General features: G+C 39.0%; 1 long non-coding RNA gene across 2 annotated transcripts in view; it reads right to left on the reverse strand.

Annotated features, from left to right (window-relative positions):
• Positions 1-8,807: 8,807 nt before the first annotated feature.
• LOC143673084 (uncharacterized) overlaps positions 8,808-24,438 on the reverse strand; it is a 29,666-nt gene continuing 14,035 nt past the window's right edge. For both annotated transcript variants that reach the window (XR_013170187.1, XR_013170188.1), the window contains exons 2-3: positions 23,357-23,565; positions 8,808-14,164 (exon numbers count right to left, since the gene is read on the reverse strand). This is a non-coding gene — a long non-coding RNA (uncharacterized LOC143673084). The remainder of the gene's footprint in view (positions 14,165-23,356; positions 23,566-24,438) is intronic.

A 24,438-nucleotide genomic window follows, 5' to 3' on the forward strand; every position in this document is an offset into this window, starting at 1 on the left:
TCACATCACCATGAGGACAACCCAATCAAGTTTCCAAACTGTAGTGCTGAATAGGAACTAGAAGAAATGGTTGATACCACAAGATTGATTAGGATTAAAACAAGGCTTTTCTAGGGTACGTAACCCTTTCAAAATGGCATGTTCCACCCTCTGGACTCTAAAAATGATGTGTTTTTTCCATATGCAAAATACACTAATTCATCACAATATCAGAAATCCTTAAACTATTTCAATAACAATACAAATGTAGTACAAGATTTAAACCAGTACAAAGTCTCATCAAAGTTAAATGCAGGCATGGTCTGTCCTAAGTCAACATTATCCTCTGGCTCTGGGTGTGTAAAAATTAATTTGCTGTCAACATACAAAGGAGACACAGTCATAAGATACATATAGCCATTTCAATAGGGAGAAATTGGAAGGAACACAGGGATCACTGGACCCAAGCAGTTTTGAAAACCTGCAGGGCAATGACCATTCAATTTCAAAGTCTGAAATTCATTTATCTTTGGGGCTTTAGAAAGTGGCAATTCCACCCATTCTAAAGATGTATGGAGCAGTCTGCCTCTGTCTGAATGCAAGGGGAATTTTTGGAGACCACCTTTTTCTTGGCTCTACCCTCTTCAAGCATCCAAGCTGCAACCCGGCTCTCTGTCATTTCTAGAGAATATGTTCAACCCTCCATGTGGTGGCATCCAGACTCTCCCTGATCCCCTAAGGAATGTGTTGCACCCTCTCCAAGGTCTGAGGCTGGAGGACATTTTCACTGCACCAAGGTGTAAGGCCCATCTTCTGCCTTTGGGTCAAACTTACCTTCTCCACATACTTGGGTGGGTCTGCTCTCCTGGCCTGAGGATTCTTGACTCTGGACTTTTGCTTCCATAGTTCTGCTTCTGAAATTGTTTTACCTTCACATTGTCCTTTTTCTGCACCCTCCTAGTTGAGACTGGCAGCATTTCCTTTTATACAAGTCCCACATCACACTTGTTGGCTTTCTGTGTAGCAAGTAAGGATTGTGCCCATCAGACAGCAGGAGTTTCCACAAATCCTTCCTGGATAACTCTATTTCCAATTCTGGCATTTTCTGAAGTGACTGACTGGTTCCACATTTGGTTAAATTCTCACATGGGGCACTATTCTCTGGGGTCTCCCTTCCTGGAAACCCAGAATTTTCCAGATCATCAATTACTGGTTTCTTTGTACCCAAGAGTTCAATTCTTATATTTTTCTTGTCATGTTTCATTATAAGCTGCAAGGAGAATCCAGACTGCACTTTCAACATTTAATTTGGAAATCTATTCTGTTAAATTTCCAAGTTTATGGCTTTTTAAATTTGCCTTTCAGCCAAAACCACTCATCAACTTTGGCAGATTGTCTGCCATCTTAAAACATGGATTGCCTGCCTTACAGTTTGCAATGATACATGCCTCTTTTCTGTCTAGCATACACATTTGTACCAAGAGTCTCTTCAAAGCCTTCACAGTTCTTCCAGAGCCTTTCCCTAATCCCTTTAAAAAGCTATTTCAACATGTTTGGTGTTTGCAAACCATAGCAGCATTCCACACTTACTACCAAAATCTGTTCTAGTTTGCCGGCTTCGCTCAAGAAATGATGAAGTTCAGTGTTTCTTTCTCAACTGGAAAGGCACATGGCAAACATGTTGACATCTTCTATCTTCCTCTTCAGGCCTCTTACTTCATGATGCTCCCCATGGGGCACTCTCCTTCATCTCCAAAGGTTACTGACTGATGGATTCTGCAGTTCTTGTGTCTCTGCTGTTCTCATCATTCTCAAACTTTCTCCAAAATGCCTCTTTCAAAAGTTTCAAGTAAAGTAATCAAGTCCCAGCTGGAATGGGTGGGGTCACATTTCCCTCTATTCAAAGGTTAATACCCACAATTGGATGAGTCACATCTCCATGGAGACAACCCAATCAAATTTCCAACCTATGGTACTGAATAGGGATTAGAAGAAATGGTTGCTCCCACAAGATTGATTAGGGTTAAAACATGGCTTTTCTAGGATACATAAATCTTTTCAAACTGGCACAGTGAATGAATACAAATATGCCAAAGGATCCTAAAGGATTTTAATGCATTGATTTGGTGAGATAACAGGATAGAAGCACTGGATTGCATTTGTTAAATTTTTTTGTTTTTGGTAATAATTGGTAATGTGTGCTAATGCTTTCTAAGCAAACATGTTTCTGTACATCATATGAAAATAGGTAGAATTATGGGTGCATTGGTGGTTCAGTGGTAGAATGTTCACTTTCAGTGCAGTAGACCTGGGTTCGATTCCTGGACCATGCACCCAAAAAAAGGGTAGAATTCAGCTTACAAAATTCCCCATAAAACAAGCATTAGAAAAGGGATCCATAACTCAAGAATTAGGAATTCTTGAGTTGTCATAGTAATAGAAAATGTTACTTTTCTGGCTAATGAAATGTACTGAGGTGTTACTCTCTTTTTTCTTTCAAATACCTACTTGTAAACTTTGGAGGAAAACTGAATGAATGAATGAATATTTGTGAATCACAGCTCATTTATTTCTTTTGGATTCTGATGTCTGTTTCTGGAAAAAAAATTCAATTTTTTCCCATTTGTCATTTTACTGAAACCCTTAAATGAGAATATGTAATGAAAAATAGCTTCCTATAAGGAAAGTTTGGTAGGTGAGGTCACTACATTCAATTTTGAACTGTTGTCCCTTATGGTGTGTTTATATAACTAACCTAATACAAAGAATGAATAACATTAATATGTCCAAAGGCTCTACAATATATTAGTTATTTGAATGAGCATGTCATATCATAAGACAGTGGGAGTTTGGGGTGTTTATTTGTTTGTTGCTTTTGAATGATTTTGTAAAGATTGGTAATATGTGGTAGTGATTTCCAAGCAATGACATTTCTTTATATCATACAAAAATAGCTTTATTCTACCTATAAATACACCTAAAAATGAATTGGCAAATGCATATTTAACTTTAGGAATTCCAAAGCCTTGCATAATTATAGAACAATGTGATATTTGTGCCCAATGAAAATTCTTAATAAAGGATATGACCTTTTTTCTTTGTATATATTTATTTGTAAAAGTAGGAGAAAAATGAATAAACCATCAATATTTGTAGATTATATTTGCTATTGAATATATATTTACTTTCTGATGTGCTCTCCTTTTATCCACATGCCCAGAGCCACCTTCATGGCCTTATTTCTTAGCCTGTCTATGATGGAATTCAAGGTTGGGGGTACCATAGTGTAGGGCACAGAAATTACAATGTCAAAAATAGAAAAGGATGCTGATGTTGGCTTTAGTAAGCAGTGAAGCTAGTGAAGAGAAATAATACAACCACCAGAAGGTGTGAAAGGCAAGTGGAGTAGGTTCTTAACTGGCCTTTTGATGGAATCTTCTTGACATTGGGGAAGTTATAGACAGAGGAAATGACAATGAAATTAACACAGCAAGACTCTACAAACAGTAATGAAGATGGGCACAATTTCTCTTATTAAGTATTTTGAACAAAGAACAGCTGATAACTGGGTGTCCTTTCAGAACTCATTGAACACACTAGACCCAACAGATAAAGAGAAGGTACCAGCTGTGTGCATCACAGTATTCAGATTTCCATGCAGCCAAAACATAGCTGCCATCTGCACACACATGCCAATATTCACGATGACTTCACCTTCCACAGGATGACAAGTGACAGCATAGCAGTTAAAGTACATTATTGTGAATAAGAAAAGCCCTGCAGATGCCTTACAAATGTCAATAAGACTTGGATGACACAGCGAGGAAGCAGATGGAGTTGTTGTGGGTCAATGAGTTGAAAACTCCTTGGGGACTTGGGGATTATGATTGAAATGAGGCAGAGATCCAGGAAGCATAAATTCTTCAGGAACAACTAGACAGGGGTGTGAAGGTGTTTATATAAAGTTGTGATCATGATAATCAGGACATCCCCCTTCAGGTTCCACAACTAAATGAATAAGAGTGCTGAATCTAAAGTGTACACATTTTCATTGGTAGAAAATCCAAAGATTATCAATTCAGTCAAAACTGTGAGATTGGTCATTATTGCCATCATAATCAATAAAACATTGAAGAGAGAATAAAATAATAAAACATCAATATAAAGTTTTTGAATATTTAACCTTTAATGGGTGCCTGCATATGGTAATCACACAATCAATTAATCACCCACAAAATTACTCCCATATGTATCATCTTTGGTTTATTGATCATAGAGCATTTCATTATTCCTTTGTTTTATTGAACCAATTTTGTATCAGTTAACATAAATCTGTTTGTGTCCAAATATATGCTGTTAAAGATGATAAGTGACTGAATGTTTCTATTGCCCTTAGAAATGCCTTTACATCTTCTTGATAAATCAAGTTTGCCAATTAGAAAATGCTAAATTCTGACTTTGTCTGTCCCTATATTCTCTCCCATGACTAACACAATCTGAGACTCTGCACACTTCCAACAGTGAAAATTATCATAATAACACTGAACTATCACTAACTTTCCTCATCTACTTTGTAAAATGTATAGCATTATTGCTCTCTCAAGAATGCTATTTAGAGCTGTTGCCTTATTTAGGAAATTTCAAGAGAGTATTTATCTAACAGCTGGGTTTTTTCTCCTTCTCATCATCTTATAGGCAATTTGTTATAGGACACAACCTGGTTACTGAAGCTAACAAAAATGTCCAATGTATAAGCTAAAGTTTTGCCCTCTATTTTCATCAAAGCATTTAGTTTATTATTTTCCATTTCTTGTTTTACAACATCTAATAAAAGAAATAATTCTGTTTTCCTCATGTGCCAAATTTTTTTCTTTCATTATATTTACATATTATTAAAATAAATAATGCAGGATATATTAGCTATACATCTGAAATTAAAAATTTTTTATATAACAGATTTCATATTAATTACACTAACTATAAACCATCCCTGTGACACTTATCTTTCCAATAAGATTAAATCAAATTATTTAGCAGGGGAGAAGAGATGACTCAGAGTTGGAGTTAAATTCACATGATACTAGTCTCATGAAATTGGTTAGTTGACAATTCTGTTAGCAGTGCCTGGTTTGTGGTTCCTATTTGTATACATTTTTTCTTTAATCTCTGTTTTATCTTGCTCAAAGCTTCTAGAATGCAATATATCCAAAATGGTACAGCTTTTAAAATGGAATTCATTAAGTTACAGTTTTACAGCTCTATGGCCATAAAAATGTCCAAACTTTCTGTAAGGCATATAGAGAAAGATACTTAGACTCAAGAAAGTCTGATATCTATCACATGGTGTACCAGATTGAAGCTGTTGTGTACCCCAGAAAATATGTGTCCTTAAATCCTCATTCAATATTGTTGGGTGGGATCATTTTGATTAAATTGTTTCCATGGAGATGTGACACACCTAAATTTGCTTGAGACTTCTTGATTAGGTGGTTTCCATAGAGATGGGTCTATACCCATTCAAGATGGGGTGGCTTACTGGAGTTCTTTAAAAGGAACCATTTTCAAAACAGCTTGTGAGCCCACACAGTCAGAGATCTTTGGAGATTGTGTCATCTTGAAAGGATTATGTACCCTAGAAAATCCATGTTTTAATCCTGATCCACCTTGTGGAGGCAGCCATTTCTTTTAATCTTTATTCAATACTGTAGGTTGGAAACCTGATTAGACTATCTCCATGGAGATATGACACACTCATTTGTGGGTATTAACCTTTGTCTAGAGGGAGATATGAATCCACCTATTCAAGGTGCATCTTAATTAGCTTACTTGAATTCATTAAAAGAGGTAACATTTTGGAAAGAGTTACAGAGCCATGAGATCCATGAGTGCTGAGAGCTCACACAGCCAGAGTCCTTTGAGGATGAAGAAGGAAAATGTCTCAGTGGAGATTCATGAAACAAGGAGCCAGGAGAGGATGTTGCAATGCTTGACATGTTCCAGTTGAGAGTGAAACCCTGGATTTCATTGGCCTTTCTTGATGAAGGTAACCTGCTGTTGGTAACTTAATTTGGACATTTTTATAGTCTTTCTTCATTTGGGACATTTTCACTGCCTTGCAACTGTAAACTTGCAACTTAATAGATTCCTCTTTTAAAAAGACATTCTGTTTCTGGCATATTGCATTTTGGCAGCTAGCAAACTAGAACAGATCTTGGTACCAGAAAAGTGGGGTGCTTCAGTTTATAAACACCAAACATGTTGGAATGGCTTTTTACAATGGATAAGGGGAAGATTTTGGAGGACTTGTGAGGGACTTGATAGAGAAGGCCTGGAGTGCTTTGAAGAGACTTTTGGTAGAAATGTGGATTCTAAAGGAACCTCTGACAGGGCTCCAGAGAGAAATGAGTCATGTGTTATTGCAAACTATAAGGCAATTTTTATTTAAAAATGACAGATAATCTAGCAAAACTGACTGCTGGCTTTATATGGAAGGCATATCTTAAAAGAATGAACTTGTATATTTAGCAGAAGATATTTCCAAATTAAATGTTGAAACTGCAACCTGGTTTCTCCTTGCAGCCTATAGTAAAGCATGACAGGACAGGGATAAGCTGAGAACTGAACTCTTGGGGACAAGGAAATCATAATTTATGTTCTGGAAAATTCTGGGCTTCCAGAAAAGGAGACAATAGGGAATAGTGTCTGAAGGAAGATTTAACCAAATGTGGAACCAGTCAGCCATTTCAGAAAAAGCCAGAATTGGAGATCCAGAAAGGATTTGTGGAAACTTCTGACTGATGGGCATGATCCTTGTTTACTACATAGAAAGCAAATAAGAGTGCTATGGGATATGTATAAATGTGACTGGTGCCAGTCTCAACTGGGGACCTCAGGAAAGGGACAAAGTGAAGGCAAAATGTCTTCAGAGGAAGAATCACAGAGGTTGGGGCTGAAGTAAAGAAGGCTCGGTCCAGGAAAGCAGCAGGCCCAAGCACTTGGAGAGGGTGAGTTTGCCCATAAGGCAGAGGGTGGGCTTTCCATCTCTTTGCATTGAAAGAGCCATTCCACCTGAGGCCTTATAAAGGTTGGAGAACATTCCTTAGGGGTTGGGGAGAGCCTGGCTGCTCCACATGGAGGGGTTGAGCATAAATCCCAGAGATGGCAGAGAGCCTATGTGTAGCCCAGATGCTTGGGGAGGGTGGAGCTCAGAAAATGTTGGCCTCTCCAATGTCCCCAAGGTTGCACTGAGGAAGATGTGGGCCACTGCATAAGCCCTTGGAAAGGGTGAGACTGTTACTTTCTGAACCTCCAAATAGATGACTCTCAGACTTTGAAATTGAATGGACATTGCCCTACAGGTTTTCAAAACTGCTTGTGTTTGGTGAACCCTATATTCCTTCCAACTCTTCCCTATTGAAATAGCTATATATATCCTATGGCTATTTCTCCTTTATATGTTGGCAGCAAATAACTTGTTCTGAGTTTTACATGTCCAGAGCCAGAGGATAATCTTACCTTAGGACAGACCTTGCCTGTAACTAATTTTGTACTGGTTTTAATCTTGTATTATACTTGCATTGTTACTGAAATGGTTTAAGGATTTCTGAAATTGTGATGGAATTAATGTATTTTGTTTATGGGGAAAAAAACGTGTCTTTTCTAGGGTCCAGAAGGTGAAAGTGACATTTTGAAAGAATTATGTACCCTCAAAAACTGTGTTTTAATCCTGATCCACCTTGTGGAGGCAGCCATTTTTTAAAAAATCCGTATTCATCACTGTAGGTTAGAAGCCTGATTATATTATCTCCATGGAGATGTGACACACTCATTTGTGTAGAGTGAGATGTGAATTCACCCTTTCCAGATTGGTCTTGATTAGTTTACTTGAATCTTTTAAAAGAGGAAACATTTTGGAAAGAGCTACAGAGCTATGAGATCCATGAGAGTTGAGAGCCTATGTAGTCCATGACCTTTGGAGATGAAGAAGGGAAAAGCCCTTGGTGGAACTTCATGACTCAAGAGGCCTGGAGACAAAGTTAGCAGACATCACCATGCTCACCATGTACCTTTCCAGTAGAGAGAGAAATCCTGAGCTTCATAAATCTTTATTGAGTGAAGATAACATCTTGTTGGTGCCTTAATTTGGACATTTTTATAGACTTGCTTTAATTGGGACATTTTCACAGTCTTAGAACTGTAAATTTCCAACTTTATAAATTCTTCCCCATAAAAGCCATTCTGCTTCTGGTATATCACCTTCTGGCACCTAGCAAACTATGGCAGAGAGACAAAAGGAAAATGCCACTGGCAAATCGTCATGAAGAAGTCAAGGGAGAAAGTTAGCAGATGTTCCTGTCTGCCTTGCCAGCTGAAAGAGGTATATATTTTAGTATATGCTAATCCTATTTTCTTGGGTTGAATATTGTATTCAATTGAAGATATATTTAATGAGTTTTAATTTTATTCTGTTTTTTTACATGGGCAGGCACCGGGAATCGAACCCAGGTCCTCTGTCATGGCAGGCAAGAATGGCCTGCCCTAATGAGTTTTAATTTTCAAAAGAAATTAGATTTAACCCAACAAATCCATAAGCAGTGAAATAGTTTTACAAATTGGAAGGCCAAAACAAACAACAAATATATGATCAATATGAAAAAATTCTAGCATCTCCCAATATGCTGCCTTGTTTGTGCAAGGTAATCTAATTTGAAAATTGATTCTCCTTATATTTTTTATGTTTCTTGCCTCTGCCCCACTAGTAACTTGCAATTGTGTTAATGAATCATTCCATGATAATCTCACAACATTTAAATGTATATGCCTCACTCTCTCTCTTTCTGTCTCTGTCTCCCTCACCCTTCTTTTTTTCTTTCTTTTGAATTTGATAATTTTAGAAAATTCTACTTCTGGTGCTCTAGAATTGCACAAGACTTTGTCACAACATTAGATTTCTATTTTTCTTTCTAAGTTACTTCTCTGGGATTTATTGGGTCTGGGTCCTTTCTTTCTAAATTAATTCCCTTCATTTTGATGAATAATTTTGTAATTTTTAAAATAAAATTACCCTTCCTTTCCTTTCTCTTTGCTTTATCTAGAATTATTTAAGTATAGTTTCCATCATTTATATTGTTTCCTATCCTTTGTTTCCAATATTCTAGTTCTCTATTTCTTATCTTTACTCTTTAGGGAATTTATCTAATATTTTCTTCCATATTTCTATCTATGGTTTCATTTCTTCTATAATATTTCCAAATATAAAGAACTTTGTCTGCTTTTATGAGTTGTTTTTAACCAGTAGTCTTTAGAGGGTTTCTCTTTTTTGCCATAAAAGATTTTTCTGCATGTTTGTGTTAATGTTTAATTCTCTTCCTTGCAATATCTCTGCTTATTAAGGTACTCTTACTTCTGTCAATATTATTACACTTTTGTTCTGTCTTTGAAATTATAGATCATCCATCCACATCTGAGAATCTTCAGCTTCAAATTCATATTTAAGAAGAGGAAGTATATTGCAAGTGCAATACACATGGATCTTGATGAACTGAACTTCACTGTAAGGATATGTGAAAATTTTAAGGGGATTTCAAGGAATCAGTTACTCCAGAAAAAAATATATATTGTCCCAATTGAGTGAAGATTGTTACCAGCATCACATGAAAGTTCTTGAGAATAATTAAGGGCTCCACATTTTATTGTATCTATATTCACTAAAAAATTTCATTTCCTTGATCTTTCATTCCCATCTACCTTATACTGTGTCTTTATCTCCAGCCTGTTACTTCTTTGCTTCAATGTCTGCAGTCTGTACATTCCATTATTTCTTCCAGGGAGGTAGTAGATTCTTCACTTTTGTGGTAGAGCACATGTGGTAATTTAGTCCCTTTGTGTACAAACACTCCTATCATACAGAGTACACAATGAGTCCCCTCTTTTGTGACTTCTTTCCTCATTGCCTTTGTGCTTATGCATATAAAATTTACTCATAATTTAGCCATTCTTTGTCTTTGTGGAGTAAGTAAAGATAAATATTTAAATCTGTTATTGTAATCCTAATTTTGTTGTGCTAAATTTCATTTGTATTTTTCTTTCTAATGTACACAAAACATTTTAATAGTGTAACTAAATAAAATAGTGTCCTGATTTGAAAGGATGTATGTACCCTTAGAAAGCCATGTTTTAATCAAAATCCAATTTCATAATGGTGGAATAAGCCCTTTCCAATACTGTATGTAATTAGATCATCTCCCTGGAGATGTAACCCAATCAAAAGTGGTTGTTAAACTGAATTAGGGGAATGTGTCTCCACCCATTTGGGTGGGTATTGATTGGTTTTCTGGAGTCCTATAAAAGAGGAAACATTTTAGAGAATGAGAGATTCAGAGACTTCAGAGAAGAATGACATAGCTATGAGAAGCAGAGAGCCCACAAGCCAGTGACCTTTGGAGGGGAAGTAGGAAAAAATTTCCTGGGGAGTTTCATGAAACAGGAAGCCAGGAGAAAAAGCTAGCACATGACACCTTGCTCACCAGGTGCCCTTCCAACCAGAAGAGAAACTGGGACTGTGTTCACCATGTGCCTTCTCACTTGAGAGAGAAACCCTGAACTTCATCTGTCTTCTTGAACCAAGGTATCTATCCCTGGATGCCTTTGATTGGACATTTCTATATAGCCTTGTGCAATAGGTACACTTTCTCAGCCTTAGAACTGTAAACTAGGAACTTATTAAATTCCCCTTTTTAAAAGCCATTCCACTTCTGGTATATTGCATTCCAGCAACTAGCAAACTAGAAAAAATAGGTACTTGTATATTTATATATGCTATTGAAAATTGGATCTTAGTGGCAGAGTTGCTTTTCCAACATAAATGCAGAAAATGAGCAAAATATGGAGACTTTTTCTCACAGCTGACATGTCAGAGCATGCAAGACAAGGAATATTGAATAACAATGTTTGAAAATATGATTCAAATTTTATTTTTGCTGCAATGTTAATGACAAACATTCATATCATGCTGGATTGATTCAAACAGAGGTTTCTGTCATTTTTTACCTTCTCCATAATGTTTCTTCTTTTTAAGGATTTCTGTACATTAATCAAGGCCCATCTAGAATGGGAGGAGTCACATCTCCATCTAATCAAAAGATCATGCCTAAAACTGGGTGTGCTATATGACCATAGAGAAAATCTAATCAAATGTTTCCAACCTACAATATTGAATCAGGATTAAAAGAAACAGCTACCCCCTCAATATTGCATTAGGATTAACCCATGGTTTTTCAAACCAGCACAGTATATGTTACATTCAATAGGTAAACAACTTGATTGATATAAAAATGTATAATAAAAACAGTTTGACCTATTGTTTTGTAACAAGTGATTTGTAAAAATGCTGTGAATTCTTAATAATAAGAATCACTCATTCCCTTTCAGTTTTTGAGTAAAAAATGTTCAAGACCATATGTATACATATAGGTAACTTAACCATACTTTTCTGTGCTTTTAGTGAGAAGGAAATAATACAAGGAAAAGTACTTTAAGGCAGGTTTCTTGGTCATTCTAACTGACTCAGTTACCAAAAAATGTTATTATAGGGCTAAAAATTGTAGTATTTTTTAGAACATATCATTATTATTAATTTTCTTTCTTTATTACTTATTATATATCTTTCATTAATTATTGTGTAATTATTGTGGTTTTAAAATTGAGTACACTTTCAGCTTATTGAGCTAAATGACATGCACTTTACTCATTATATATATTTCTGAGACAATATGCTATAAATATGCCAGGAATATTAAAAAACATAAACTTTTTGGAATACCTAAACTAAGAAAAAGACAAATTTAACATTCCTATCCACTGAATTTCATCCTTAGGAAAATCTGGTTCTGTTACCTTGAACAATTCAGAAACCTGACAATAATATGATTTGAATATTAATTCTTTGTTTTATTTTCACAAGTGCTTATATAAGGATTTTAACTACTTTTGACTATGATATGAAATTTAGCCTAAAAATAAATAGGCTACTTTGCTTCCATTGTCTGTTTTAATTGGTATCAGCCAATAATAAAATCTTTCTGAGTATTTAGTGGTTCAGTATGTCATATTTTTTGTCAGTGTCTGCATATTTATAGTTAAAATTATAAATAACTATATCTTGCAATTAGTCTTCTTGAGTAGCTTCCATGGCTCCGCTTCATTAGAATCAATGCAGTGAGTCAAACCCCAGATGTAATTGGAAATATCATTGCTCTAACCACCAGATTTTGCTGTGGTGTAGTGGGAGACAGAGATTGCCTACCTGGGAAGAATTTGACTGGCAGAAGGTTCATAAAAAGTCCATCCCCAAGGTAGGTAGGATCCAGGTGACCAGCAGAGGACACTGCAGCCCCATGGGAGTGGGTAAGGAGAAGAACCGGAGAGGAAATGAGGAAAGATGATAACATCATGGACATTGCCATTTATGGGATGTGTTTTCAATTTTTACCAAATGAGAGAGGAAACTACAGACACCATGAGCAGCGAAGTGATATGATCACACTTATATTGGACTTGATCACTCTCTGACAAAAACAGACTGTTCAGGGAATTGATTGGCATGGAAAACAGAAAGCTATGGCAGTACTCTTGTTGTGAGGTTGTGAGTTTGATGGTCTTGGAGAGTCAGGTACTGGAAAAGTGGGATAGGAGTAATGTTTCTGGGAATATATTTCATTATGTAGCATAAAATATTTTTCATCATTAAAACTTATTTACTGTTTATTTATTTACTTAGTCTACCATAAAATCTTGGGTTAAACTATTCAGATTAAGATTTTTTATTTTTGGAAGAAATTCATTTTATACCTATAATTCTAAAATCATAATATTACATTTAGAGGGGCAAAACAATCAATAAACACACCATCTAAATATGCAAGCATTCCAAATCTTCATATATTGCTCCTTGGGTTATACAAATGATTGTTTTTCTATAAATTTGCAAGTTTCTCCTCTCCCCTCCACCCAGACAAGGCTTATTACATAAATTCACTTTCACTTATATTATATATTTTTATTTGATTATCTTAGAAGAGTTTCTCTATTTACATTACTTTGGAATTTTACAAGGATATGTCATGGCATAGTAATTTTATTTCTGTTTTAATTTGTGGCTCTGGGTTTTTACATACTTTTTAAAAATGTATTTATTTCATTCTGAGGAACAATCTTTTTATTTTATATTTTGATAATTTTCTTCTCTTTCCTTTCTCTTTCCTCATTTTGGTATTTTATTAGTTGGCTTTCATTGTTGATATCATTGTCAAAACTATTCTCTTAAATTTTCAATTTCTCTATTATATAACAACATCTAGGAATGTGCAGCAACACTTTTTCCAGCATTAAAAAGGATACTTTTATTTCTGAGAGAGAACTTTCACATATTTAAAACTAGCTCTAGCTTACTGAGCTACTTTATGTCATTAGAGGGATAATTTAACATATTTTCCCTATTTAAACATTTAATATGGGTTTTAGTTTTTTTTTCTATTATCTGGAATGGTTGTTTCCTCTTCACTTTTAATTCTGTTAATATTATTTTTCTTATGTTCCTGCCTTTAAATTAGATACTTTACCCAAGCATAAGATGACCCTAAAGTGTTGGCTCATAATTAAGAGGAGGATATTTATTTGTGGTAGAATGAGCATCATCTGGGTTTGTGAACAGCTCAAATTCTTTGACCAGTGCTGCAGAGATTTTAAGGATTTTAAACATCAATTATTCCAAAGAGTCATTTCTTCCAGAAAGGGATTGTCCAAGGTTCTGCCTGTGGAGGGTTCACTACCAGAATTTGACAAACCACATTTAGAACAAATTAATGCACCACATTATTAAATATCTGAATACCCTTAGAAATGTATAGCTCTCATTCCCACCTCCAACTTTTGCAGTGCCTTTTATTCTCCAGTTTGATGTGTCTCTACTTCAGCCTTTGCAGCCCCTACATTCCACCAATTCTGTTGGGAGATAGTCATTTCTTCAGTCTTGAAGTGGAGATCAGAGGTGTAGTTTTATCCCCTTTTGTATGAATTTTCTTATCATACAAAGCACCAGTTATTTCCACACTGTAGTGGCTTCTTTCCACCTTTTCTTTGGCTTAGTAGGGACAAATTTTCTTGTAATTTCATTCTTATTTTATTGCTTTAAGGGAAAAAGTAGAGATAAATATGTTTTACATGTCATTGCAACAAGAAATATATTTTGTTTACTTTCATTTGTATTTTTCTTGTCTAATGCACAAAACATTATATTTTATATTAAAACAAAGTAAGGATTTGCACATCTAGACATAGCAACGTGAACAGTATCAGAGTGTTAACTCTCCAAACATGTATATCATTTTGCAAAATTTGTAATGAATAGAATACAGAAGAAAATTATTTCAGGCAATGGATTTGAGACAGAGAACATATACTGTGACTCCTGAAAAAATAATAGAAAATATGATGCAACTTTTTGGACTGTGAAGGCAAAGATAAAATTGTTGTCCTACTTTGAAAGTTTCAGAACTCAGGCCAACCTTCCAGTAGTTACAGAACTCTCCCAGTCCAAAATGCATATTTGAAAATATTAATATCAAAAAATGGAATTAATAGCAGAAAGCATGCAAATGGTTGAAAACATTCCTTATTACTCAAAGTAACAGTGTTTGAGCATGTTAGGAAAGCAGTAAAATTAAATTAACCTTAAAGAAAACCTAGATTGAAATGGGTTCAAGTATAATTCAGTGGTAAAATTCTTGCCTGGCATTCAAGAGACCCAGGTTCAATTCCCCACCCATGCACTTCTGCAAACAAAGAAATAAAAAACAAACAAATATTCAACAAATGGTGCTGCAATAACAGGATGCTCACAAGAAGAAAACATGAAATGTGACTGTCACCAGATTCAATATATATAACCTAGATTGAATAAGTATAAATTAATAACAAAGATTGAAAAGCAAGTAATAACATAAAGAGATAAATACTAGATCACCTCTATTATACATTTCCATATCTTATGTGAATGTTGCAAAATATCTCAATAACAAATTTATATCTATATTTACATTTTCATTTATAACTATGTCTATGACTATACCTGCATTTTAATATCCAATAAACAATCATTCAATGAATATATCCTTTTAATCTTGAAAAGGCAGAGTCTTTATTCATCAAAGACACTTTGAAGAGTGTAGGCCATTTATTTTGTAGAATATTCATCAATATAGAATGGTGAGTGGAAGGAAAAAGAAGTAAAAAAGATAAGAGGTGAGAGCTAGATTGAGGGGCTGCCTGAAAAAAGCAGTGAGCTTCAGTTAAAAGTCTACCAGTCTCAGGGTCATCCACAAAATAAGAACTGAGAATAAACTCTTTTGAAAACACTAATCTCCTGCCATCTTATTTTGTGAAAGACCCCTTGTTCCACTTTGTTAATGCTGATGGAATGAAATATACAGGAAATGGACTGGCTTTTATAAAGGGGAACAATTTTACAGTACTAAGACCATAAAAATGTCCAAACTAAGGCATCCAGAGATAGATACCTTGACCCTGAAGAAAAGCCAAATTGTGTCTAGAATTTCTCTGTCCACTAGGAAGTCATGTGGCTGGTGCCTGAGGTCATTGCTCATGGTTTGTGGAGAGCCGCCTCCCGGGTTGGGCCTAGTGGACACGCTGCAGCCTGCTCTAGAGTTCCCCCCGCCCATCGAGTGAGCCAAGATGGCGCTCACATCCTGCTTCCGCAAATGACGCACGCGCCCACCAACCCTATCTTCCAATCACCTCTGTATACGTGGCACTAACCTATTGGGTTTGGGCACAGTATATAAGAGGTTACCCGGACAGGGTGGGGGGAGACGACCCATAGGGAGCCGTACCTGACGGCCGCATAGAGGTTGTTCCCCCGCGGGGTATTCTGCCCCGCGCGGAATTTGTAACAGAGCTTGCAAGCTTAGCTCCAGTAAAGGTCTGTGCTCACAACTGCAGCGTGTCTCGAACCCGTGTCTGTCACTTGAGTCGGTTTGTCTGCGTCTGTCTCTCTCTCCCTCCTGTTCCCTCCGCCGGCCGGGGACCAGAAGCTGAGCGAGATGGCGCCGGACAAGTGGTGGCCCGTACGGGGCACCTCCTCTCTCGACACCTCTTCTGCAAGGAGAGCCGTACTGTCTCTTCTTGAACTGAGAAGGACGTGCATCCTGAGCTCGCAGCGGACTTCCCGCGCCTGATCACCGCGAGAAGGTGAGTACTTCTTATTACATGAGAGTTAAGGCCCGCGGGCTTTCAGGTAGCCCCGGGGACTCGGAAGAGCTCTCCGAGTGATTAAAGTACAGTGCCGACTGCAAACATGGGGCAGTCCGGAAGTTTACCTTTGTTAGCTCCCTTAAAGACCCTTTTAGCGGACGGCTCCTGTGAAAGTGAGCTGCCCACTTGTAAGCCGCCAGAGTCTGGCGCTAGTTCAGACGACTCTGACTCAGAGTCAGATAGTGACGAGGCCGAGAGTGCAGGCGCACCTCTGCTGATCGATCTGGGGGGGCTCCCGGTCTCGCCCCCGCTGCCCTCTGCCCCGCCCGCGCCTACCGCTGCGCCCCTAGAGACGCAGCGCCTTCCGGTGGATGGTAGGCAAGGGCTCCCTCGAGTGGCAGCATCAGGTAATTCCGTCTGCCCTCCATTGCGAGATCCGGAGCCCCCTGCAGGCTGGTCATGGGAAGGGCAGTTACAGCCGTACCCCCCGCCTGCGTACGCGAGCCCTCGAGACCTTACGTCACCAAGTGATGGAGGGAGACATTTCTGGAAATGGAACCCCTTTTCAGCCTTTAGACCTTTCGGTATGATGGGTGGTTACCAGCCGCTTAAGCCAGAACCAGTCTCAGAGATGTACCCGGTTATTATCAATCCCCAAGGTAATAACCAGTATGAGCCATATGATTACAAAGTTTTAAGGGAATTGAGGCAAGCTGTCCATCAGTATGGCCCCAATGCTCCTTTTACATTGAATATGGTTGAAAACCTTTCCGCCCTGAATCATACACCCGCAGATATATATCAGTTGGCCCATGCTTCTTTGCCACCAGGCCGATACATAGATTGGAAAGCATGGTTTGAGGAGTTGGCTGAGGAACAAGCCGCAAAAAACGCAGCGGGGAGACATGGCGGGTGGAATGCAGATATGCTATTGGGGAAAGGTGCCCATTCCCAGAATCAAACAGGGTTCCCTCAAGAAGTCTATGGACAGATTTTCCGCTGTTTCATAGGCGCCTGGAAAAAGTTGGCAGGCCAGGGAGAGGCTCAAGCTTCACTCAGTAGCATACACCAGGGCCCCACTGAACCATTCGTGGATTTTGTAGCCAAAATGCAAACTGCGGCTGAGAGAATTTTCTCAGATCCAGGAGTGGCAGAGACTGTAGTTAAACAAATGATATTTGAGCAGTGCAATAAGGAATGTAAAGTTATCCTAGCACAAAACAGAGGAAAAAACCTGACGGAATGGGTTCGGCTCTGCAGAGATGCTGGTAGCCCGTTAACTAATGCAGGTCTAGCTGCCATGCTAGCCAGCTCCTTACAAGTAGCTGCAAAGAAATCCAAAGACCTAGGAACAAAGCCAAGAGGATGTTATCATTGTGGCCAGTTGGGACACATTAAGAGAAACTGTCCCAATAAAGGCCAACCACCTGCCACTCAACAGTTTGGTAGACCATATGCGGCAACCAGGCTATGTGGCCGTTGCCACAAGGGACCCCATCGCGCAGAAGACTGTAGGTCAGCCTTCAATGCGCAGGGTGTGCGCCTTTCTGGCCGTCCTGAACAGGACCCAAAAAACGGGCAGAGGGGGTCCACCCTTTCAGTGGACCCCCCTGCATGCCATCCGGCGACACAACACCCGTCCAAATTCGCGCATCCCCTGGATCAGCAGGACTGGACCTCTGTGCCACCTCCAGACTCGTACTGACCCCCTCCATGGGTGTCCAGTTGATAGGGACCTCCTTTAAAGGGCCCTTACCAACGAAGACTGTTGGGCTCATAATAGGGAGGGCATCCACAGCCCTGAAAGGACTAACAGTCATACCAGGCGTTGTAGATTCAGATTTCACAGGTTACGCCCAAATTATGGTACAATCTCAGCAAGGTACTCTGGTCATTGCAAAAGGTGATAAGCTGGCACAGCTCTTGCTCTTACCCAGCTTACATACATTCTTTCCGAGTAGACCCAGACAGAGAAGAGATAAAGGATTTGGGTCTTCTGGAGAAGTTTTTGAGGGCCTCCATATGTCTCTGGAGTCTCGACCCATGCTGACTATTAAGGTACAAGGCAGATCCTTCCTGGGCCTGCTAGATACCGGGGCCGATCGATCAATTATAAGACAACAAGACTGGCCCTCCACCTGGCCGACGTGCAAGGCGGAGGACACCATTAGAGGAATAGGCCAGGTCTCAGCACCCATGCTGAGTGCCACTGCCCTCCACTGGGCAGATGAGGAAGGACATCAAGGTAGTTTTCAGCCTTATGTATTAGCCCTGCCCGTTTCCCTGTGGGGAAGAGACATTCTAACCCAGATGGACGTTACCTTGACCAGTGGCTGCTCTCCAACTTCTAAGCACTTGTTAAAAGGAATGGGATATGTCCCCGGCAAAGCCTTAGGAGCCTCATTGCACGGGCGCGCAAGGCCTATACAAGCTGTCTCCAATTCTGACAGACGAGGCCTGGGTTTTTCCTAGGGGCCACTGAGGAGAGATTCCCACCCACACCTATAAAACTAAGGTGGAAAACTAAGACTCCAGTCTGGGTGCCTCAGTGGCCCTTATCACAGGAAAAACTCTCAGCATTACACACTCTAGTGTCAGATCAGCTAAAAAAGGGCCACATCATTCCCTCCACATCACCTTGGAACACCCCTATTTTTGTCATAAAGAAAAAATCAGGCAGATGGAGATTGTTACATGATTTAAGAGCCATTAATAATTGCATGGAGTCCTTAGGACCTGTTCAGATGGGGTTGCCCCTTCTCTCAGCTCTGCCAGAGCATTGGTCTATTTTCATCTTAGACATCAAAGACTTACTAAAGAAACAGAAAGGGGGAATAGGTCACGGCCTGTCCCCAAAGGCTCAACTGTCTATAGCCTTGTTTACGTACAATTTTTTAAATGAAAATTCACAGGGAATGACACCTGCCCTTCAACACACCACTCCGAGTCCTCCACATAGAGGTCTAGTCCGATGGAAGGATGTCCTGTCGGGACAGTGGCAAGGCCCTGACCCCGTGCTCAGCTGGGCCAGAGGCTCTGTTTGTGTTTTTCCCCAGGAGCCAGGACGTCAACCAGTGTGGGTTCCGGAAAGACTGGTGAGAACCGTGACATCGCCCGAGGAGGCCACGGAGCTGTTGCCCAAAAAACCAACAAGCCTTCAACCTGAACCATCAGATCAGGCCTCCAACTCTGCTGATGACGGCGGCGACTGACGAGATGGCAACGAAAACGCCGGTCACCCTTCGACTGTTTAGAAGGGGGGACCAGTTTTAATACCCCCCGCTCTCCCAACAGGTGGAATCAGACCTTAAAGTGCTTGGGAAGATCAAGTTAACCCCCGTTGCCTTCGACCTTTCCAAACTGGGCGAGACTGTACAAAGTCTGTGGAACCGAGTCACCTCTTGGTTCTCTTGGCCCAATCTGACTACTTGGGTTCTCCTAGCTGTGGGGTTATTAGTGGGCTTGATCATTTTCAAGTGCTTGTTGGAACGCCTATTTCAGGCGCAGCAGCAATTGCGTGTCACGACGATGTTAGCTATGTCTCTCAGTCCTGATGCTCCTAGTAACAACCGTGACGCCGCCCGGCCACTCAGGAAGGGGCGCTCGAAAGCAAAAGCTGCAGCAAAGCCCATGGCTGTGTCCCGGGTGTAAAAGGTGGCACCAGTAGTCATAATTTTAGTCTTGAGAGGGTCTCTAGGCAAAGTCGCGGTCCTGGCCAGACTAGACTTAAGCCATTGCACAGAGATATCTAATGACACCCTCGACTCTGGTCACCGCTCTCCGAACCCCCTCCTGGCCCAGTTGCGAGGCGAAGCACTGCAGGGAGAGTTATGTGGTTTCCAGTTCACAGACTCTCCGGTCTCTATATGAGGAGGCATTCTGGTTGGTGCCTAGCAAGCCTAGTCCAGACTCCCCAAAGCACCAAAACAAGTAGTGGGCCGCTCAGGTCCACGGGAGCTCACTCATCAATGGAGACACTGGGTGAAAATAAATAAAAAAGGGGGAGATGTGGAGAGCCGCCTCCCGGGTTGGGCCTAGTGGACACGCTGCAGCCTGCTCTAGAGTTCCCCCCACCCATCGAGTGAGCCAAGATGGCGCTCACATCCTGCTTCCGCAAATGACGCACGCGCCCACCAACCCTATCTTCCAATCACCTCTGTATACGTGGCACTAACCTATTGGGTTTGGGCACAGTATATAAGAGGTTACCCGGACAGGGTGGGGGGAGACGACCCATAGGGAGCCGTACCTGACGGCCGCATAGAGGTTGTTCCCCCGCGGGGTATTCTGTCCCGCGCGGAATTTGTAACAGAGCTTGCAAGCTTAGCTCCAGTAAAGGTCTGTGCTCACAACTGCAGCGTGTCTCGAACCCATGTCTGTCACTTGAGTCGGTTTGTCTGCGTCTGTCTCTCTCTCCCTCCTGTTCCCTCCGCCGGCCGGGGACCAGAAGCTGAGCGAGACGGCGCCGGACAATGGTTCATTGCATTGTGCTTCTGATTTCAATGGCTTCCTCTCCAAGCATCTGGAGGATCTCTCTTAGATTCTCAGTATTGGCTTTCTCCAAGTTCTGAGTTGCTTAGGATCTCAGGGAAAGTACCTGGCAATATTTTTTGGGATCTGGTTTCTAATGACTTTCCAAGCATCTGTGTCAGCACTCCCAGCATCTCTAAATGTTTGTGTCTGGTCTTCCTCCAAAAATCTTTCCTTGTGTTGGCTCTTCTGAGGATTCTAGTAAACTAAGGTCCACATTGCATGTGTGGAGTCACAACCCCATGGAAATAATCTAATCAAATGCTTACAGTCACAACTGAGTGGATTAAATCTCCAAAGAAACAGCCTAATCAAAGTTTCCACTCTAAACAATAGGTCTGTCCTGCAAGATTGAATCATGATTAGAAGAACATGGCTTCTCTTCTGTACATTACAGTTTCAAACCAGTACTTACCTCTTGGGCATATTCAACAAAACCAAAAGCAGAAAGCTCTTTGTTGCAGTCCAATTTGTTTAGACTCCAGGTAACAAAGAAGACTTGAGAAAGACAAAAGGTAGCTTTGAAGGGTAAACAAAAATGTCCAAACACCAGATATTTATTCCTTTTACTATATCTTAATTGAAATGTTTTTCTGTTTCTGAACACATGGATTCACATGTTTTATAGTTTTAAGGAAATGTCAGCCATTTTTTCTTTTTATTCTCTATTCTCCATAATAATTAACTTGCTGTATGTTAAATTTTGCACATGTGTGTAAGTGTGTGTATGTGTATGAAACTTCATTTATTTCTCTGTGCACTATTCAGTGTTTTTCAGGTCTATTTATGTTTTCATCTTCTATCTAGTATCTTCATTTTTTAGTCTTCTGTTTAATCAATAAACTGCTTCAATTTATTCAAGTTCCACATATTTGTCTTTCAGATCTGTGTGGTCAATTATCATTTCCACATTTATTTTTTGTTAAAACATTTTTAACAAAGTGTTTTCACATTTTTCATTTATTAAAAAAATTTTTAAGTATGTGGCACAAAGTCTTAATTCAAATTATAGCAATTTTATTATATCTTTATTATATGGTCTTCTGGCATATAGAAAAATCCGTTTATTGCATTTGTTTGTGTACAGTTCTAAAAATATATTGGGAAGGCATAAAATAGTTAACATGAAATTTCTTATCCATTTATAAAAATGGAAAAAATGAAATCATTCAATAAATCAAAAAAATAAAATCACAATTCAGCAAAACCCCAGGTAATTGTGATAAAATAAATGTAAATCAAAATATTGAGATAAATATAATATTTTATTAACTTTTCAAAATGATGGTAATTTCATTATTTAGACAAAGTTGACAAAAATGCTAATTCTGAAGGATTTCATAGTACTTATGTAAAGTGCTCAACATATTTTTCAATGTATCTGTTTAATACAAATGCTGTTTTATTTTAGGTAGTGAAATCATAATAGAGGCATGCATTCAATCAAAAATGTAAATGATTCTGAGGCAGAAAATTAAAAATTTTAGGCATTTTAAAAATCTGCATAAGTGTATAAGTTTGCAATAACACAAGCATCATTTCTGTCTAAGGTCTTATCAGAATCATCCTTGGAGTCCACAATTCTACCAACATTCTCTTTAAGGCATTGTGGTAGTTAGATTCAGCTGTCAACTTGGCCAGGTGAAGGCACCTAGTTCTGTTTCTGTGGACATGAGCCAATGATATGTGAACCTCATCTGTTGCTGATTTACATCTGCAGTTGGTTACGAGGTATGCCTGCTGCAATAAATGACGTTTAACTTAATTGGCTGGTGCTTAAATGAGAGATCCCAATGTAGCACAGCCCAAGCATCTCAGCATACCTCATCTCAGCACTCACAGCTCAGCCCAGGCCTTGGGAGATACAGAAAGAAATCACCCCAGGGGAAGTACTTGGAACCCAGAGGCCTGGAGGGAAGACCAACAGAGACCATCCTGTGCCTTCCCACATAAGAAAGAACCTCAGTGGAAAGTTAGCTGCCTTTCCTCTGAAGAACTAACAAAATAAATTCCCTTTTATTAAAAGCCGATCCATCTCTGGTGTGTTGCATTCCAACAGCTAGCAAACTAGAACAGGCATTATAGGTCCTCTCTTTCAAACTGTTCACAATTCTTTGGGAATATTTTTCTTATACATTAAAAACATTTACAAATGTTTGCTATTTGCAAAGTGCAGTAGTGCCCCCACTTCCTTGGCACCAAATCTGTTTTAGTTTGTTAAAGCTGCAAGAATGCAATATATGGCGGGCCGCGGTGGCTCAGCGGGCAAGAGTGCTTGCCTGCCGTGCCGGAGGACCCCGGTTCGATTCCCGGCCCCAGCCCATGTAAAAAACAAACAAACAAACAAAATATAATAAAACAAGAAAATGTTTAAAAATGTTTCCCTTTCTTCCTCCCTTCCATCCTTCCTTCCTTCTCTGTCTTTCCTTCCCTTCCTCCCTAAAAAAAAAAAAAAAAAAAAAAGAATGCAATATATGAGAAATGGAATGTATAAACTACTTAAAAAGGAAATTTAGTAGCAAGTTTACAGTTCTAATGCTCTAAAAATATCTAAACTGAAGCATCCAGAGAAAATTACCTTGATTCAGGAAAGGCCAATGGATCTGCCACACTTGTGTCAGGTTAGAAAGCCCATGGCTAACATCAGCTGGGGTCTGTGGCTTCTCATTTCAAACCTATTCCTTGAGGTTGTTTTCTTTCTCCATTTCAAAAGGTTTCTGACTGTCTGGGTTCTGAAGCTTTCTCCAAAAGTCTTCCCTCTTAGCAGACTCCAGTATGTAATCACACCTTGAAAGAGTAGAGATAAATTTCCATGGAAGACATCTAAATAAAAGGTTCCACCCTTACCGGATGGGTCACATTTCAATGGAAACAATCTAACTAAATGATTCCCCCACCAGTATTGAATGAGGATTAAAGAACATGGATATTTTGAGTACACAAGAGTTTCAAGCCAACATAAGCCAACACAAAACATGTTTTATCACACATGCAAGACAAGCAGATATTTTGATATCTATAAAATAAAAATAATCTGTCCTTAGCATGTATTTTGGATTATTTTTTATGGTAGATATTTCTGATATTATTATGCCTTATCACCATATTATTATTAATTAATTAATTTTATTTCAAATTTTATGGATGTTTTGATGTTTATCCTTGTTGTACAAAATATCAGAACTGAATTTTGATGCCACAACAGTATATGCTGAAACATTTTGTTGAGTAAGATAAGCCAGAAACAAAAGAACTATTATTGTATGATTCTATTTTTATGAAATGTCAAGAATAAGAAATTCATAAAGATTGAAAGTAAGTTAAAGTTTACCAAGAGGCAAGAGAGCATGAAAAATATTTGAAACACCTACAACTTTATTGGTTTTGTTCCATTATTTCTAGGCTACTCCTAACTAAGTAAAATATACTTCGTTTTTGTGCACTTTTCCATGAGTATTCACCAAATACTACCACAAAAATCAGGATACAGAAAAGTTCCATCACTCCATATAATCCCTTGATGCTGCTACATGAGAGATGTCAAACTCTCATCAGCTCTTACCTCCAGTAATGACAGATCAATTCTGTAATTTTAACCTCTTCAGCAAGTAATATAAATGATATCAAAGTGGAAACCAGATACATAACTCTTGATTGATA

Source organism: Tamandua tetradactyla, unplaced genomic scaffold, assembly GCF_023851605.1.
Source record: "Tamandua tetradactyla isolate mTamTet1 unplaced genomic scaffold, mTamTet1.pri scaffold_118_ctg1, whole genome shotgun sequence".
NCBI classification, from domain to species: Eukaryota; Metazoa; Chordata; class Mammalia; order Pilosa; family Myrmecophagidae; genus Tamandua; species Tamandua tetradactyla.